General features: G+C 38.6%; 1 protein-coding gene across 1 annotated transcript in view; it reads right to left on the bottom strand.

The window, feature by feature from the left end:
- PIK3R1 (phosphoinositide-3-kinase regulatory subunit 1) overlaps positions 1–15,296 on the bottom strand; it is a 562,712-nt gene that overhangs the window by 430,499 nt on the left and 116,917 nt on the right. The window contains exon 4 of the mRNA XM_067031067.1: positions 7,361–7,471. The gene's annotated coding sequence lies outside the window, so the exon portion shown is untranslated. The remainder of the gene's footprint in view (positions 1–7,360; positions 7,472–15,296) is intronic.

Genomic DNA, 15,296 nt, shown 5'->3' with positions numbered 1-15,296 from the left:
ATTATGATTGACAAAGAGCTGCAGTGTGTGAGAGAGAAACAAAGGGGCCTCTGTGCGGTGGGAAGCATGTGACCAGCTGCCCCAGTTAGGCCAGAGCAGTTCCATTTGTTAGTCTACTTTTCTGGATTTTCTTCAAGATTCTGATTGAACCAGCTCCTTTCCACAACCCTTCTCACTTTCCCCCAGTCCTCATAAGGGATAGAAAAAGAGGGATTAATAAAAATAGCTTTATGAATTGTTTTAGTCTCTTGGCTTTTTCCTCCAAATGTTCTCTAAAGCATAGTCTCCAAATATTTTTGATCAAGGATTTAATCAGTAAAAAATATGGCCCCATTTATAAATTATATTCATGAACCATAATACTTATGTTGATACTTTGTGCTAATATATTACATGTCATAAAACACTCAAAAACAAAGGAAAGGAGTGATGCAAAAGAAATATAAATAGAATTTTTCTTAATATTTCCCCCCTAATGCATCATTTGTGCCCTCCCAGGGTGTTTGCACCCTATGTTGGAGGCTCCTGACTAAAAGACAAGTTGTGAGTTGACCAAAGGAAAGTATAGTCCAATCTGAGAAGGTGCATCCTCCTTCTGACATCATTTGGGGATGTGACAACTCAGGCAGCTTCCCCATGTTTCTGGACACTTCTGGGAAGACCATGTCAAAAGCACAGGCAAGTGTCCAAACTCAGGGTTCTGGAGACCTGAAATCTAGTTCCAGCCCCATCATTTGCAGCCCCCGTTAACTAGCTCTGTGACTCTGAAAAAAACCATTTAAACTTTCTGAATTTAATGTCACTGGTAAAAATAGTAATTTTCCTGCCCATTTCTCCTAATTGCTGTAAATATCAAACGAGGCAATAGACTGGTAAGTTCCTGCTTATTTCTCCTATTATAAATATCAAACGAAGCAATGGATTTGCAATTGTTTAGTAAATGATAACATGGAATAGAAATATAGGGCAATATTGTTATTTTTTTTTTAAGACCATGATAGGTAGGGTTATTTTCCCCCATTGTTTATTATATCAGCAAAACTAATTCACTATAGACTCACCTCCCTTTTGCCCTTCCCTACCAATATAAATGATCATTAGTGAAAATCCAAGCCTTTTATTTTAGATTTAGTGAATAATTTCCCAACTCATCCTCTCAAGGTCTTAAGCATATGAAAGGTAAGAAGAAGAGAAAAATTCTAGGGGTGAAGGAATGTAATCGATTATCTCAGCTCATGTTGTTATTTTATGGATGAAGATACTGAAGCTCAGAGGGCTGAAGGACTTTCCCAGAATCACAGAGCTGGGAAAGGAGCCACGTTAGGACCTAGGCTTCCTATTTTGCAATCGATCCTGCCTTTCAGGGGTGATTCACAGCATCATGGTTCTCTAGTAAATCATTTATTCCTTACTGGCTGTTTGTTTCTCTCAGTAGCAAATCATGTCCTGATGAAATCCAGTCCATATCTATTCTCTCACACAAAAGATTCTCTCCCTCTTCATATCTTTAAATCTTACAAGTCAGTCCCACTCACCCCCCCAAAACTGTCTCCAATTCTTTCTTACTTTTATTCTACTCCTACTCTGATGGCCTTACCAGTAATATTTTCTTGTCAGGAAAGGACTGTGGATTTAATGTCCAGAGATGGCCACTTGTCACAGAGGTCTCTGCCCCTTTCAAAGCCCCGATGGCTGTTGTGTAAGTCACTCAAGGTAAAATAACCTTCTCACAGAGGGTAAAAATAAGAAGGTAAAAATAACCTTCACACAGAAGTCTCACACCAGAAGTGGGTGTGCCTATTTTAGAGAGGAGAATTTAGAAATTAGTGATAGAGATCACAAGAGCAAAAGCTGGTTAAATGGATGTGCGTCCCTCCTAGAGGCTGTTTCTTCTCTAGAGCTGTTTTCTCTGGTCAGGAGGGCCTTCCTCTTTCTTCTTCTCTCCTTTCCTTCCTTCGGCTCCAGCCTCCCCACCTCCTAACCTACCCACCCCAAACAGTCTCTGATCTGATTTGAAATTGTGCTCATGTTGCATTTTCATTGGGTTCCATTTCCCCTGTTTAGGTTGTTCCTAGGTATTTCATGGAAGAATATTCTCTATGAATAAGATATATGAAACCTCAGGGCCCATGTTTCTATTGGGATAAAAATAAATTAGTGGATTCATTTAGTAAAATGTCTATGAATGAAGCCTTGACCCAAGTTGTCACTATAAGATGAAGCAGTCAGAGGTCCAAAGCAGAGCTAGCAAGATTTTGTGTGTGTGTGATTTCCATTCTTTCTTGGCTTTGTTCTCATAAAATATCCACTTGGTGTGTAATCAGTAGGATCAGAATGAAAATAATCAGACCACTACTACAACTTTTGAGAGCAAAGAATAAGTTATGTATACTCTGTTACTGATTTGTCTTTTGGGAAACACCTGGCCATTTAAGTATTCATATCACCCCTGTTTGTGCATGGAAGAAAGTCCAGCATTTTCTAGTTTATCCCTGTCCCCACCTGAGTGTATACTATATAGTTATACAGTATGTTTGACACCAAAGTACTTAGCAAGGCCCCTAGCACAGAGCAGGTGTTCCATAAATGATTACTATGCTTAACTGACTGGTGTTCAAACCCAGGAAAACCACAGTCAAGAAGCTGAAATGTTTGTCTTTCACTATATGCTACTGTTAAATACAACGTGAGCTCAAACTTGAAAAAAAAGAAATTAGGAAATGATGAGTTAGAGGAGGGGCAGATAGGACAGCAGACATCAGACTCTGAGAGCTAGCCTGACACATTTCAAAAAGTGAAAGAGATGAAAGCCCAGGGTTTCTTGGAATGTGTCCTAAGACTCTTAAGACAAGAGGTCTGTTAAATAATCACTAATAGTGAACTTTGAGCACAGAAGATGGAGGAGGAAGAGGGGTAGGACAGGAGGTGTCTGTAGGATCCTGGAATTGCCTGCTCATCTCCTCTTCCTTCTCACCCATTCCAGACCCTGTACATCGGCTTGCAGTGAAGGGGGTGTTCAGGCTCGACTCTTGCCTGGTTCATCCCACCCGAGTTCACTGGGAGAGAAGAAGGAATGAATGACTCCTTGCTTCTCTGCCTCTCACTCCACCACCTCTGCCAAACATTAAACGTATATGATGGAATGAAACAATCTCTCTGACCGCTAAGCTCTGATGTAGCACACAATATGGTCCAAACACGTCTGCTGGCCTTTGTTAGGGAAGTTTTTTGCTCTAAAGCCACACATGTCCTTTAGTATATGTGTGTGTGCATGCATGTGTGTATGTGCCTGTGTGTGTGTGTGTGTGTGTGTGTGTGTGTGTGTGTTAGTACAGAGGGGACCAGCTTTAACCTTAGGCTAGATTCACCATACTAATAAATATTTTTAACTTCTGAGGGTCACTAGGTTCACATTGGAGTGTTTTTTGTAGTACAAATGGAAATTTGTGAATTTTTTAAGATCATATATTAGAAGGTAAAGCAACCAAACAACCAGCCAACAAACCTCACAACGACAAAACCTACCCTAAAGTTTTAAACTTACTTTCAAGACTACTTTCATATTATAAAAAATTTTATAATCAGTGTTTAAAAATGGACACAAATATATTTTACAGGACACGTACCAGCTATCTTCTTGATCAAATGCTTTTGTTTTCTGTTATTTCTCCATCTTAAGACCTTTACTCTTTCCTCTAAAGCCCTCCAGAAGCCTGACTGAGCTAGTTTGAAAACTCCATCAACTAGAGCTTACAGATGAGATCTCAGAGGCTTGGGTGATTTGGAAAACTTTCAGAAATATCTTTCAGAAATGTTCAGTTGCCTCAAGTTCATTTACAGCATTTGGAGATTTGGATGAGAGGAAGGGTAAAGGTCTACAGCTGCTCTGTCCAACACAAAAGCCACAGGTGGTCATGAGCACTTAACGTGCAGAGTGCGCAACTAAGGAAATTTTAAGTATGATTGGAACAACTTGGATACATGTATATACTTTTTAAAAATTAAGTTTATGAAATCTAAGTACACGTCATGGGTTTCAGGTGAAAACCTGGTATCTGAAATGAGATGTGCTCTAAGTGTAACATACACACCAGATTCTGAACACTTCCTATGAAAAAAGTCATTAACGTATTTTTGTATTGATTAAATGTGAAAATGATAATATGTTGAATATGTTGGGTTGAATAAAGGATATTATTAAAGTTGTTTTACCTCTTTCTTTTCACTTGTTTAATGTAACTACTAGAAAATTTAAGATTACACATATGGCTCACATTTTATTTTCATTTGATAGTGCTGGTCCAAAGGGCAGTTTTGACTTAAATATAACTATTGTAGTTCATCCACCTGCCTTATCATATCTCCGGCAGTAAGCTTTAATATTTATTTGTCAAACATGCTTTTTGTGTTCAAACAGAATTACTTAAATCTTCAAAGGGAAATTGAGGTCAGGAAGGAAGAGAACCAAAAGAGACAAAAGGCTACAGCCAATGAGCTGTCTTCTCCATGAACAAGCAAATGCAACTGCTTCCTATTACAGTCACAAAAATTTGTAAGTTTCTAATTCTTGAGTGAAATATATATATACATATATTTGTATGTATATATATGTACATATATATACATATACAAGTATATATATGTACATATATATACATATACAAGTATATGTATGTATATATACAGGCATACCTTGGAGATAGTGTGGGTTCAGTTCCAGACCACCCCAATAAAGTGAATATTGCTTTATTCACACAATTTTTTGGTTTCCCAGTACATATGAAAGTTATATTTACACTATACCCCAGTCTATTAAGTGTGCAGTAGCATTATGTCTAAAAAAACAATGTACATACCTTAATTTTAAAATACTTTAGGGGACTTCCCTGGTGGCGCAGTGGTTAAGAATATGCCTGCCAATGCAGGGGACATGGGTCTAACCCTGGTCCAGGAAGATCCCACATGCCACGTAGTAACTAAGTCAGTGTGCCATAACTACTGAGACTGCACACCACAACTACTGAAGCCTGCGCGCCTAGAGCCCGTGCTCCGTAACAAGAGAAGCCACCGCAATGAGAAGCCCGCTCACCACAACGAAGAGTAGCCCCCGCTCGCCGCAACTAGGGAAAGCCCGTGTACAGCAACGAAGACCCAACACAGCCAAAAAAGAAAATATGTTAATGCTGAAAATTGCTAACCATCATCTGAGTCTTCAGAGAGTCTTAATCTTTTTGCAATAGTAACATCAAAGATCACTGATCATAGATCACCATAAGAAATACAATAATAATGAAAAAATTTGAAATATTGCAAGAATTACCAAAATGTGACACAGAGACACGAAGTGAGCCAATGCTGTTGGAAAAATTGTAGCAATAGACTTGCTCAATGCAGGGTTGCCACAAACCTTCAGTTTGTAAAAAAAAAAAAAAAAAAAGTAATATCTTCAAAGCACATAAAGTGAAGTACAATAAAATGAAGTACACTTTTATGTATACATATATGGTCACTGATAGAATCACTGATACAATCACAGAGAGATTTAAAGAAGTGAAAGTTACAACAAGGTGGAAGGTGCAAAGGAAATTTCATTCTGACCAGTTTTCCGTGACACTATATGGACAAAAATTGGGAATAGGAAAGGGGTGCTTTAAGAATAAATTTTCATGGCATTGTCAATGGAACTTTGGACTTACAGGAAACATATTTCTAATGATACAGCAACTACAAAATGTCAAGGGCTGGTGGTGGGAGAGTAGGCGTCAAAGGAAGAAAATTCATGACATTTCCAAATCGGAGGAATTTTCTTTGGACATTTTTACTTTTTTCTCTTCAGAAGGTTTATCCCAGATCCAGGTTGAGCTGCTTCTGCACCTTAAAAATCCTACCTTTGAAATCTCTAATACTAGTCCTGCAAATCACTACTGGATACAGTATCCATGATTCTGGCACCTTGGATTCTCTCTGCACCACTGCTCTTAGATGGTAATTGCACCTCCAAACATCTATAGTGCTTAATTCAGTCAGTAGTTCCATTATCCATGCCATCACAATGTAGAAACCTGAGTTTGTCCCAACTTCTTCTTCTTCCTTACCTCCCCAACACCTAATCAACCAATCACCATGTCCAGAATCTCTCAACTTTATCCTCTCTCTCTATACCCACTCATCATCTCTATAGTGGACCCAAAGCCTCATAAATTATCTCCCAATGTTCAGTATTATCCTCTTACATCCATACTTCAAAACCTTTCAAAAATTATTCATCTAAAATTTAAATCTGACAATATCATTCCCCATTTAAATACATTCGAAGACTACACATCATCTATAGAATTCAGGTTCTTTTGCCTGTCCCACAGGCCCTTGGTGCCTGGCACCTACTCACCAACCTCTACAACTTCATCACTTGTTATTTCTTGACTCATAATTAATGCTTAAATCGTATCAACTGTTTATGATTCCCTGCAGATCCTGTGCTATTTTATGACTTTCTGCCTTTGCTTATACTTATCCCTCCATCTGGAACACCTTTTCCACTTATCTTACTGTTGCTTATCCTTCCAGGCATAATTCAGTTATAATTTGTCACAGGAAGTCTTCCCTGAACCCCAAGCTGAGCTGTGGGTACTCTTCTCTGTATTCTCATGGCACAGGGGGCAGATTTCTAGTTCAGTATTTAACATGTTATACTGAAATCATTAAAATCATCTGCTAAGTGTCTGTCTCTTCTTCCAGACCCTAAGACCTACTAAAGTGGGACAAAAACTTAGTTATCTTTAGAGTCTCACTGTTAATGTCAGCTGTCTTTTGGTAACTGATTGTTGGAATGACTTGAACAGGGGGAATTGTCTAAAGGGGTTGAGGTAGAAAACTCTACACCTGTAAAGTCAGAGCTTGTACTCTTGGTGGCCTCACCATTGACCAAGGGACTGAAATTGCAGGAAAGTAATAACATAGTGGCAGAATGAGAGTGAGAGAAGAAGGTACCCACAAGCTGTTGACATAAAAAAAATCCTAGAGGGAAGGACTTATATAATCAGTGAACACATGGGGCTGCCCTCATTGGTAGCCTGAAATCTGGACCCTTCTGCACCTGTCCTCCAGGATGCATGTGGTCTTGTTAGAATATTGCCCATCTCTGGACCTTTAATTCTACCTTTACAAATTATTTTATCATATTTCACCCGTATAAAACAATTGTGGATTCAGGGAGTGTAATTTTCCAAAGTACACACAAGTCTGATTATGTTTGTGATTAATACAAGATCTAGTGGATTTAAGAGCCAGCCCTTGGGAAACCAACACATCAACTCTCAGTATGAAGAACAGAGCTGAAAGCAATATCCAAATGACTTACCCAATCACTTTTTCAAGAAAGTTTTCTGAGGACTTTTCCAATTGGCAACCAATACCTAGTGGTCCACAGTGCGATAGCTATCCATTTCCAATCTGGGAAGATCACTGGGACCTGGAAAATTGAATTGGCACTCTTAATTTCTGGCTCAGCACCAAGGCTTTGCCTAGATGAGTGACTAATGGAGAGGTTGGCTTTCTTTTATGTTCAGTTACACGTACTAGGCAGAGTGTGCTTGGAGCGTCGAGGGATGGTGACTAACATTTCATCTCCCACTTTATTGAGATACCACTTTATATGTTATCTAAGTGATGGAAACTCAACAGATCCCCATAATGAAGAACTCCTGTCCAGAGGGCAGCCAGTGGAAAGGAGAGTTGCCTCTCACTACCTCTTCTCCCATGTTTGCATTTGGCTTTATTACAGCGGCAAACCAGTCAGCCTAAGAAGAGCTGACCTCGTGGCTTGAGATTTTCCAAGCCAGCTGTGCAGATGAATGTGCAGATTAACAACGGGAAAGCATATTTGAAAAGGTTTCAAGCTCATTTGCACTTGCGTAGGTTTCACATACACTCTGTGAGCCCAAAGCTTATGAAAGGGTGTGTTCTTGGACCGTGGTGCCTGGAGGCCGGCACTCGGGCAGGTATTTCCACACCAAGACACTGAGCCAACTGTAGCCCTGGAAAAGGAGCACAGCCGCCTCTCCCTCCTCTTCCCACACTTCTGGGCAGAGAATTGGCCCCAGGAAAGTATAGTGTGAGCTGGGACAGCAGGAAGAGGTAGGCAGAGGAGCAATGACAGCAGAAAGAACAACGAGGTCAACACTAATAGCAGAGTGGCAGGAGGGAGGTGATGATCTGGGAAGAGCGGACAGTCTGACAACCCTGCATTATGTTGTCAAAGGCTAAACCGAGTAGTCTTACTCCCTTTTCGACTGTGGGAAAGGGTTATTATGACTGAGCCTGGTTTCCCACATCATTCTCTATGATCGTACCTCTCCAAATATTAAGCAGATGAGAGACGACGTTGTATGCAAGACCTGCAGTTGAGCCCAGATGGAAAGGGCATGGTAAAGATAAAATGATGTGTTGCCCATGCACCATTACATACATTTAGAAATAAAACTTTCTTTTTTTTTTACATCTTTATTGGAGTATAATTGCTTATAATGGTGTGTTAGTTTCTGCTTTATAACAAAGTGAATCAGTTATACATATACTTATGTTCCCATATGTCTTCCCTCTTGCGTCTCCCTCCCTCCCACCCCTCTAGGTGGTCACAAAGCACCGAGCTGATCTCCCTGTGCTCTGTGACTGCTTCCCACTAGCTATATATTTTACGTTTGGTAGTGTATATATGTCCATGCCCCTCTCTCACTTTCCTTATACTATGCCATGCATTATGAAAATTTCCCTCCCAGTTTCTGTGTTATCAGATAGTTGTTCTTGTACATGACATCCCAAATGTGAATAGCAGAAGTGCACACTCACGTGTCAAATGCCTACTGCATGAAGGGACCGGCTGTTGGTCCTGACCAGCTGCTAACCCAGGTGGGTTCTGCACAGGAAGTGAATATCTTGTATAAAACACAATGTGGCCTCTTTTGAGCCCCAGATGGACTGGTGCTGTCAAGTCCTCCCAAGGAAAAGGTCAGTGGCCAAATTCTCTTCTGTCCAAACACAGAACTCTTACTCCATGGTCAAGACACATGGATATGGACAATGACAAGGACACCAGAGCTCCATTTCCTAACATTTGCTACCTCCTAACGTTTGTAGAGTGAGTCGTCGGGTACCCTGTGGCTGTCCTACACACTGTTCATCTCTGTGATGGCTCTGGTGGTTAGGTCGATGTAACTGCTTGGACCTCATCTCCTGCCAGCTTCCCACTTTGCTCACCCACTCTAGCACCACTGACCTTGATGTTCTCACCTCAGCCCTGGGCCTTTGCAATCATACTTCACATCCTTGTCCTCCTGGGGCTAACTCCCTTGGGTTCAGTTTCTGCTTGAACGTCACAACCTTAGAAAGGCTTTCCCTGACCATCTTATCAACCTCCTCCTCCAATTCACTCCCCTCTATCTCTACACATTCTACCACCCTAACCCTGTCTATTTCTCTGCAGGCACTTTTAATTAAAAATTATATGAATATTTATTTCATCATTTTGATATTGTTGTCTAGGTCTGCAACTAAAATGTAGGATCTATAGAGGCATGGGCTTTTACTCTCTTCTTTACTGATTTCTAGTGTCAAGACAGTGCTTGATACATAGTAGGGGGGGCAACAAATACTGGTCGACTGAATGAGTGAATGACGCGAGGAGAATGTACCGTTAACTGGCTTGTCCTCCATCGCTCCATTAGGCAGAGCGCGGGCTGTGACTCAAATCAGGTCTTTGGATTTCGAATTCCATGCTATTTCCTGTACACAAGGTTGCCTCTATTGCAAAACCTACATTTGGTTTCAATGTTTATTCTGGGGAAAATAAACTAATCTAGACAGGAATCCTAAGGCCACTGTCACCACTCATGATTTAGAAACACTGATGAATTATTATCAGGCATTTTATTTTTCACCCTCCTAAAACTAAAAGCAGCACTTTTCCTAAGAGATTACAAAGCTAGACACCCAAGACAATAGTTTCTAGAAGAGTGGGAGCTAACAAGCCTCGATGAATTGGGGCTGTTTTCAATTAGCTCCTAATAATGAGTGATACAAAAGGACTCCCAGAGAGCAGAAGAGTCACCATCTTGATTTCAAGTAAACAGATTATACTCTGGATTATAATATGTTGTTCAAATGGTCACCTTACATATGGGTAATAGCAACTTTCCTGAATCCCCAGGTCCTCTGACAGAAAAATCTCTCCCTTTGAGATCTGTGGCACTTGCCTGATACCACACGTAAGATACACATATGTAAAAGACTACATATATTCTAAAATCCTTATTTATGTACTTAAATATGTATTAAGCATTTATATCATTATCAAGTATTTTTCAGATGTAGAAGTGACATATGCTCTCATATAAAATCTGGAAAATTAAACTCCTAAATGAGAAAATCATTCAGAATCCCACATAATTTTACAGATGAAATGCAGAATCATTTAGCCAAGTTCAAAGAAGAAAAATTCTGCTGGAATTGTATTTGATTTTTTTTTAATGTTTATATTTCATGAAACATAAATTAACACAAATAATTGGTATTTTTATAATATTCAGTCTTCAATTCTATAAGTACGATATATATTTTCATTTGTTTTGTTTAAAAAATATAATCTCAGTATATATAAATGCATTATAGATATATGTATGATATATACCTGCATTATACACACACCAAAATTAATCAAATATATGCAGGACTTATATGAAGAAAAATGCAAAACTTTACTGAGGTATATAAACAAGACCTGAGTATATATCTGAATAATGTATCTATTATATATGTACAGAAATATATATATTTTTGAATAATGTATGGATCATTGTGTACATAGTTTTACAATGTTTTTTGAAATTGAAAATAATTTTTAATAGCTCCGTTATATTTCATCATGTGATTGTCACATACACTAACTGTTGTCCTACCATTGGCTATTTAGGTAGATTCCAAGTTTTTACTCTAGGCAATGTTGAAACGAACATCCCAATGCACAGATCACTGTACATATCACTGATTATTTCCCTTAGGTTTTCAGTAGTGGAATTATGAGACTGAAATATATGAACTTCTCAAAAAATCTTGATACATAGTACCAAATACTTTTCTAGAAAGGTTGAACTAATTCACATGTCTTTGATATCTCAATTTAGTTTACTATTGCTCTCTTCTAATATTTGCTAATTTGTAGGCAAACATGGTATCTAGCTCTCATTTTAGTTCACATTTCTTTGAGCAATGAAGTTGACATTTAGGAAAACAGTTCGGCAGTATTACTTGTGCTTTGATAAAGTTCCTTTGTTCAGGTTCTGAAATACGATTCCAGTTGTTTTAGGGAGATAGTAAATGGTGGGTTGAGAACTATTTAATAATTAGCTTTGCGGGGGGGGTTATTTGGAGCACATGCTGATTTCTGTGGTGTAAATACTCCCCTCATAGCTTATTTCAAGCTACCAACACGACATGACTGAACATGTAGTTGGGAAGAGGTATATGCAGTGGACTCTAGCAAGTGGGAATGAGCTGGCACCAGCACATCACTGGAGTGTGGCTTTATGTTTAAATACTGAGTTTGGAGTTGTGGTCAGGCTTGGGTTCCCAGTCTGTGTACTAGCTTTGTGATCTTGGGCATGCATATCATACACAGTTTTTTTGAAGATTTAATAAGATAATTAAAGTATTTAGCACAGTTTCTAGCCCAGAGTAATAAGTAAATAATAGCTGTTATTATTATTTTTTATATAGCACTAGTTCCTTTGTTGAATTGTCTATTCCTATTCTTTGACCATTTATCTTTCAGGTTATTACTCTTCTTCTTATTGATTTACAAATACTTTACATATTGTGGGTATTAACCATTAGGGATATTTCTGGCTTCTTTTGAAATTTTTGCTTCTTAATTGAATATATGTTTTTATACAATTAGAAGTTGAAAATAGCTGTTTGGATATGTTTGTGATTTCTTCTACTATATTTATGCCTAGAAAACATCACATAACCAGACATGCCATGAATATTTTTAAAAAATTCTCCTCTAGGTACTTTTTAAATTTCACTTAGTGCATTTAACTGTTTAAATCTCTTAGAATTTATTTTGGTATATGATATGGGTGAGAAACTAATTTTTAAGTATATAACCTGCTAGCTAAATATGTACTGTGAATTATGTACTATGAACATCTCTCTCATTAACTCAGTTTCCTCATTTGTAAGTTAAAGATGATAATATTAGCAACTTCATACATTTGCTAGAGAACTATTCTGAGTCATGACATGTAAAGCACAGAGAACACTGTCTAATACACTGTGAGTGCTACATGGGGTTAGCTATCGCCTCTTCCCCATCATTGTCATTATTGTTTTATTTATTTTAACATCTTTATTGGAGTATAACTGTTTTACAATGGAGTGTTAGTTTCTGCTCTACAACAAAGTGAATCAGCTATACATATACACATGTTCCCATATCTCCTCCCTCTTGCGTCTCCCTCCCTCCCACCCTCCCCATCCCACCCCCCCAGGCAGTCACAAAGCACCAAGCTGATCTCCCTGTGCTGCGGCTTGTCATCATTATTGATATCATCATCACCATATTCACTTTTATGTATCCCATCCTTTCCTTATTGATTTTTTTACTTTTAAAGAAGACACTTGATTAGCAAAGCAAGGCAAATAAGATACCACCACTGCCAACAAATAAATTCCGACACACTTCTACCTGAGGCCAGAGCCCAGCTTTTACAACTGAAAACACAGCTGTGAGGGGCACGGTGGGATTAAGTTGTTTCCCTTAGGGAAGCTGTTAGAGACGCAGTCTTGAGACTGCTTTCAGCCTGCAATTCTTTATACACAGAAATAAGATGCTCCAGGATGCTGTCATTCCCCGAGTCTATACCTGAAGTTGGAGCTTGGACCCGTTTGTCGTGGACACTGTATGGGTGATTCAATCCTAAAAAGAACAAACAGCACTGGAGGGCTACAGCCTGGTCCTTTTCAGAAACCTGGGACTTTGGGAAATTTGTTCCAAATAGAGAGAGGACATTCATTGCCTTACAGACACCAAAGCACTGACTGTCAGGACCAGGCCAACTGTGACTTCAGGGGCCCACAGAAAGACTTCTGCCTCTACCCCAAGTTTTCCATCTGCAAACTGGAAACAAAACATGCTGTTCCACCTTCAGTACAAGCATTGGAGGGGCACTCAGTCAGTTTTTGCTATGAATAAATGAATATCTTGTCTGATTATTTGCACTAAGTTGTACATGGCTGATCTAAACGTTTGGCTGAAAGTTGGAAGAACTGACAGTGCTGTCCACGGCACGCTTAAAGAAGTAGGGGGGTGGGGAGTCAGTAAAGATTAAGGCAAAGGGACAGAATGGTTAACAGGGAATAGCAAGAAAGCCTGGCACTGCTTAGGACAGTCGTATCTTATCCCCAAAACAACTTCCTGGTTCTGTACCAGGGAACTTTCCACCACAATGTGACATAAGTTATTATGTCAAAGAGATTGTGTGTGTGTGTACTTCCCATGACACAACTCTGAACAGTCCACCAAACTTGGCGCCATAATCTGTTGAATATTGCTTTAATTTATCATTTTATTTCCCACTTTAGAGCCCTTTAGTCAAATGGGTATCAGTGGGTTGCTCCTCCTTCCAGGGAAGGTCTTCTAGGAAGACTTGCTTTATTACATGGTTAGTGGACATATAAGCAGAAGAGAAGTAGTCACAAGGAGCTGCAGTCCCTGCTGTGGGGAGTTAGGTGGGGTGCTTCTATAATATGGCTCAATTTTAACTTTTCTGAGAAAGTCTTTATCTCTCCTTCACTTTGGAAGGATAATTTCTCAGGATACCGAATTCTACGTTGGTAGGTTTTTTTTTTTTTTTTCCTCATCACTTTAAGTATTTTACACTACTCTCTTATGCTTACAGGGTTTCTGGGTAGAAGCAGATGTAATTTTTATCTTCACTCTTCTACAGGTAACATGTTTTTTCCCTCTCTGGCTTCTTTCAATATTTTCTTCTATCTTTAACTTCCTGCAGTTTGAATATGAGATGCCTTTTTTTTTTTGGCTTGTATCCTATTATCCTATTTGGGTTTCTAATTTGGGTTTCTATGAGCTTCCTGGATCTGTGGTTTGGTATCTGACATGAATTTGGGAAAATTCTCAAAAAAGAAGATAAAAGCATGGTTGCTTATTTTTTTTCTTTCAGCAAACATTTATTGTATTCCCACTATAAAGAAAGTTTGCATTTGTATTTTTCCCCTTCTCAAGAGAAGGAAAAAATACGGATTTTATATGCAGGTTTGCAAAGGCTCTACTCTAGCTTCTGACATTTCTACCTTATTACAAAAAACAGGTTATTTTTTGTTTTTAATCACTACCAAATTGGCAAGTAGAAAATAATAACCCTACACTGAATTATAGATGCTGTGATAGCTAGGTTTACACACTATCTTTATACTCCCATACATAGTCTCACCTCAGTAAGGCTTTTAGGGTTTCTTGAGTTATGGAAATAAATGATAATAAATTTGTGAATGCTAATGATTTACTATATTAGGATCTAATTAGGCTTTTCTGATATTTGAAATATAAGCCTAGTTACTGAAATGTTTATACAACTTTAGGGAGAGGATGGATCTGTTTCCTTCTGTTTTGCTCAAGGTAGCTGAAATTGGGAAGACAGAATCTGAAGGGGCCTGTTCTGTGCTACCTCCTTTCTCATCTTCTCATCCCCTCCTGTGTTTATCTTTTAAAGCACAGAAATGGGTGGGTTCCAGTTTCTTGATGAGGATATTCCTACTTGTCTCATTACCTTTCACTGTCGACAGGTTCATGTGTGTGTCCAGACCTTTTACTTTCTCTTATCCTGTTGAAGATGTCCATTTGTTAGAAACTTTCTTAAAATGTGGCATGCTCCTTCTTGTTTCTGCCAGTGCTGGTCTCTTAGGCTGCAGTTCTTTTTTTGTCACTTGACTTCACCTATTTCTACAAGGTTATAATCCTCCCTCTCACCATTTTCCTTTGACCAAGAGATAAAATTTTTAAAAATACATTTATTTACTTAAATTTTATTAACTTTAAAGATGTAAAACCTTGTTACTTTCATAAAAAGGAAATATAATCTTTCCTGTCTTTGAGGAAAAGTTTTTACGAGAAGTGCTTTGTATTACATTCGTAACTGGAAATTATGATCTCATTCAGAACTTTATTTGGGAAGATTCATTCACCCAGGAAGTGGGGGAAGAATTTCTTTCCTTACTTCTTT

This window comes from Kogia breviceps, chromosome 4 (assembly GCF_026419965.1).
Source record: "Kogia breviceps isolate mKogBre1 chromosome 4, mKogBre1 haplotype 1, whole genome shotgun sequence".
Taxonomy (NCBI): domain Eukaryota; kingdom Metazoa; phylum Chordata; class Mammalia; order Artiodactyla; family Physeteridae; genus Kogia; species Kogia breviceps.
This window is presented reverse-complemented; position numbering and strand designations above follow the sequence as displayed.